The 5,296-nt window shown below is 43.2% G+C and overlaps 1 non-coding gene across 1 annotated transcript; it reads left to right on the plus strand.

The window, feature by feature from the left end:
* The first annotated feature begins 242 nt into the window (after positions 1-242).
* LOC137426310 (U2 spliceosomal RNA) lies at positions 243-431 on the plus strand. Its single transcript, XR_010984275.2, has one exon. It is a non-coding gene; the product is annotated as a U2 spliceosomal RNA (small nuclear RNA).
* The last annotated feature ends 4,865 nt before the right edge of the window (positions 432-5,296 follow it).

Raw genomic sequence — 5,296 nt, forward strand, 5'->3', positions numbered from 1 at the left:
TTGGCAATCAATGTAAACCGAAACAAATAGTGTTCTGGAGAATATTGAATTGTTTGAAAATGGCCTTGTGGAAGGCGAGGGTCTCAGCATGTTATGGGATGCATCATTTTTCTATGAATTATGTTCTTGCCTTGTTTAAGAGAGAGATGTTTCTTTATGTGGATTTACGGAATATGTTGTAATTGTTGTGGAGGATCTTCAATTGAGCAATTGTGACTTGCTTTGATGGTTGACACTTGTTTGCTGGTTTTCATTTTAATAAAAAATCGTCGTAGTATCTGTTCTTATCAGTATAATAGCTGATATGTTCCGCAATGCGGGACTAGTCTATTAAATGGATTTTTGGTATCGGGAGTTGGATTAGGGGCTTGCTCCGTCCGCTCCACGTATCGACCCGGTATTGCAGTACCTCCGGGAACGGTGCACCCCCTTTGGGGGGACCTGGAAAACAAAGAAAAGATCATAAAGGAGAAACCTCAAGATTTGCTTTTACAACTGGCGGCCATCGCAAGGCGGCCATCTTGGATTTTGACGTGGCGACCCAATTTTCAATAGCGTTCTTCCTTATGCCTAGATACACCCACACACCAGATTAGAAGTTGGTACTTCGCTTATTTTTCGAGATATTCCGCTCACAAGGTTCAGACATACATGGCGTCAGACATACATGGCGGCGGTCATCTTGGATTTTGACGTGGGTTGCACCCACACACCAAATTTGAATGCGGTCCTTCGCTTACGCACGTACGCATACCCGCCCGCACGGACGGACGGACACACGGAAGGAGGGGAAAACCATAATCCCCCTTTCGCTCCGCGGTGCGACGGGGGACAAAAAGGGCCAAATTTCATTGATTGTAAAAAGGCTCACGGGACACCCAGAATGTTCTACACCAATAAAGAGGCACTTGCAGGATGGTCCAGACTCGAGAAGTATGCACACTCACCTCTCATCCTGACCCAACTTCAAAGTTTCACAGGTAATGCGATTCATCAGTGTGCTTTCCCTCTGATAGACGTTGAACGGGCATCCTGTCCGCCGACATTAAAGACACCCACGGTGTCCTCCACGAAGACAACGCGAGCACCCTGGCCATATTCCACATTCCTGCCCCAACCTACAGGGAGCATCAGCAGCACAGGCACAACCCCCCGGGCAATGACGCAACTCGCAGCCTTGTGAGACTGTGCACACAAAAGAAGAAACAACACCCGTGCTGAGATATTCTAAATAAGCAAAGAAATTACAGATTTCCATTTCTTCCTTTGTACCTCCACCACCAAAGGTGAATGGACGTTATGTTCTCACCTCTGTCTCTACACAGGATATCTGAAAAATTTGTGGACGGATTCGGACAATTTGGTGTGCAGGGTGGGCATGTGCTGAGGAAGAAATGATTCGATTTTGGTGAATATCCTGATCCAGATACTACAATTTTTAATGATTCTTCACCATTGGGTGATTGGACCATAAACGATATTTAACCAGGATGTCTCAAAAAATTATGGATGGATTTGGACGAAACTTGGTGGACAGGTTGGGTTTGTGACAAGGACGAATTGATTCGATTTTGGTGAAAATTCATTCAGATACGAGAATTTTTTTTATTTATGATTCTCACCATTAAGACACAAGGCCAGAAACGATATTTCAAAAAGTTGTGGATGAGCTGGGTAGGTGACAAGAACAAGCCGATTCGATTTTGGTTTAAGTCCAGAACGTAAACTGTTCAGCCTGGTGGAGGTATGCTCTCTACCTAGTGTGCCGGCCTAGTTTTAGTGAGTGAACCAGATTGAACCAGCTGTTCAACGGCCGGCCACAACCACAAGGTCGCATTTAGTCGTTGTTCCATGATCTGCAGCTTAGCGACCGTGATCGGGGTTGTTCCCTCATCGCGGCTACGTGCCGTCGGCATCTCCCTCATATTGCAGCTGGTGTCGAGAAACTGAATGTGCAAGACGCACGCCTAGTGGTCAGACGCAGTGGGTATGTGTTGGCCTTCTTATAAAAGTCGGCAACTTGGGCCAGGACCAGCCACGCCGCCGCCCATTTGGGGGGAACAGCAGGACGGCAGGTGCGCTTTGCCACCACACCCAGTGGCGTAGTGATGGTTTGTGCCACTCGGGGCGAATGTCAAAAATATCGCTCCCTGCAGGCACTGACATAGCCAGAAATTCCTATTGAGGGGCCATATGAAAGAGCTTAAGCTTCCCCAGTGGGCTCAGCAGCAGAGCCCTGGAACCTGTTAAAAATGAGAATAGGTTTAGATATGATCTCCTGAGATGATCCGGCTAATTAACTACAAATAATCCGGAAGAATTCCTGTTTCTAAACACGTGCCATGTTAAGGTGTATAGAGCAGGTTAATAGGTCTTTCCATGACATGGTATTCCTATTACAAAATAAACAAGAAAGAGCAATCAGAGTTTGCAAACCCTCACCAGGATGTATTTTCAGTGGTTTTTAAAGCTTTTGTGTTAAAACAAATATGGCGGACGAACCACGTGACCGATGACGTCATCATTTTTTTTTTCTCCACCAGTTTATGCCGACATGGCCCTCAAGAAATTTCATCTTGATAGGATGAAGTTTTGTACTTGTCGAATTATGACGTCATAATGGAGGCACCTATGACATCATTGACATATTTTATTCCCCATGGAGAGTTCTTTACAATGAGCCATGTCTCAATTTTTTATATTCAGCGTTTTCGGAGATATGGCGGTGCAACGTTTTTCGATTTTTCCAAGATGGCGGCCGAACCACGTGATCTATGACGTCATAATTATCATTAAAAAATTCCACAGGTGGAGATGCACCTATGGTCAAAATTTCCTGTCAACCCGACCAAGGGTTGCAGAGAAAAATCATATTTATTCTGTGCGGACAAACAAACAAAGACAAACGGACTCAAATGCAATACACTCTCCTCAGGCGAGACAACAAACAACAACATGCATTTTAAAGGCCATTTTCCCTGCTAGAGCGGGGGTTAGCCTTGCGGTCCCCATGACAATATTCTCCATTTTGCCCTATTTTCTGCATCTCCCCTTGTTAACCCCCTTGCCCGCATTTCTTCTTCGACCATCTTTAGCCAAGTCTTTCTCGGTCTTCCCCATCCTCTACTTCCTTCTACATTCATTTCCATCACTCTTTTCAACCAGTCACTTTCATCCTTCCTCAACACATGACCAAACCATCTCAACCTGTTTCTCTTCACAGCATCCATCACAGGCTCTATTCCCATCATCTTTCGCAATTCATCATTTGTCTTCCTCTCTCTCAACGATACTCCGCACATCCGTCGAACCATTCGCAGGTTACATCCTGCGAATTACATCCACTCTCCTCAGGCAAGAGTAATAATAAAAACAATGATAACATTGTAACAAGGCATTTATTAATAGTAATAATATTAACAACAATAATAATATTCGTACCATTTGTCAATAATAAAATGAATGTATAATTCCCACCCTGGTCCAAGCATACCTGGGCTTGGCAAAAGGTAAACTCGTGCTGAAGCAGTAGAGCAGGCAGGTATGGTACAAGGCCGTTAACAAAAACTACATCAAACATGCATACAGCATGGTGTGGTATTTGTATTTATATGGCCTAAAGACTCGAGCGGTGAGACAGAGCAGCAGAGGAAGGAAAGGAAGTTAAAGAACTCACTTGACATGTGATCCTGGCCTCCGCTGATTGGGACATACACCGTGAGATATCTAGATTTGATCGACGTAATTACGACGTAATTACATAACAAATGTCCAACAGTTACACCAGTCCATACCTGGAGCCAATGGGCGATCTTCATGTTACAGAGTGCATATTAAACCTCACTAGCAACGGTACCAGCCCTATGGGCAGGGCTTCAATTGGAAGGTCCAAATGAAAAGGCAAAATATCAGAAATTGAAGGCTTTTTATTTTATTTTAAACGATTCATATAAACATCCGTTAAATCATATCACACGCAAATCATCAAAATCTAAACAGTACATGGCGCACATTTTGAAAAAAGATTGAATTCTGCAAAACGGAAGCGGCCGCAACACGTCTTTCTCAGTCGCACGTTCATGTGTGAAGAGTGCGCGCCGAATCTGTAACACAGAAGCGGCCGCTACACCTGTTTCTCAGTCACTTTGCACACGCTGCCATGTTACTTCGGAGCCGCACGTTTATAAAGGAAGAGTTCGTCAGAAGTCGATCTACTCTCTCCTGGTACGTAGAATAAACAGTATTTGTAGAATTTCAACAAAAGCCACATCACTGTTCATATCGGTAAATATTATTCCATCGTGTTTGGAAAAACTAGAAAATTGGAAAACTTGGAAAAACAATATAGCCTATTTTACTCCCAGGGGTCCCAGGAATACCCACCCAAAATATCGTTGCGATCGGTTGAGCCGTTTTTGCTGTACCATCGAACGGACGGATGGACATTTGGTGAATTATTGTAAGATTATACAAGATAAGAGATCTACGCAGCAAGCAGCCCGATAATTACAACCACCGGAACACGAGCTTATTTACTGTGCGAGATGATAGAAATAGGAATTAGGAAAAAAGTGAATCCGGATGGAAAGGAGTTTGAAAACATCAACCTGACACATTGACACGTGACATGGAGTTTAAACTGTAAAACGTGGTTCTAAAAGTTGCTTCTCGTGATCTCACGAGTTCATTGTATTATAATTTATATACAATACAACCAAATGGAGCATTAAAACGTTTTTTTTTAGGGTGTCATTTGGCTTTTGTTGTTGTGCACTGTAAAATATTTCATCCCACCACATTTTATAGGCATTTTTTGGAATAAGTGACCCTGAATTACTGTAAGAAAGTGTTGCTACTTTTTATAAAATTCGACAAATCACACATTTGGCGAAAGCAGCCCAATAGCGGCGATACCCAATTTTTACCCAATCCTGGTGAGGGGTCTAAACAAAATCGAAAATCCGAAATATTTTAGAGAAATGCTATATGGAGCCAGTGGGCCAAAAAAAAAAAAACATGACTCGATCAACATGAGTACTTTTGAAAAACCGGGCGTTTGATACATCTTAGCAGAGAGTTTTGAGAGTAGTGCAGGATGCTGGACTGTATCAAAATATCCATATCCAGATGTTTTTCGTTTTTGTTTTTTTTGTACACAACATCGAGGCTCGTGTAAGAGCAAACATCAATCACAAAAAAACAACAAACGCACACACAAAACATCCAAAAAAGGGAGCGGGAGACAAGATGGGGAGAGAGAGGGAAGCACACAAGTACAACAGTAGAGAACAGGGAC

The sequence above is a fragment of the Myxine glutinosa genome, chromosome 4 (genome assembly GCF_964187855.1).
Source record: "Myxine glutinosa chromosome 4, kmMyxGlut1.1, whole genome shotgun sequence".
Classification (NCBI taxonomy): Eukaryota; Metazoa; Chordata; class Myxini; order Myxiniformes; family Myxinidae; genus Myxine; species Myxine glutinosa.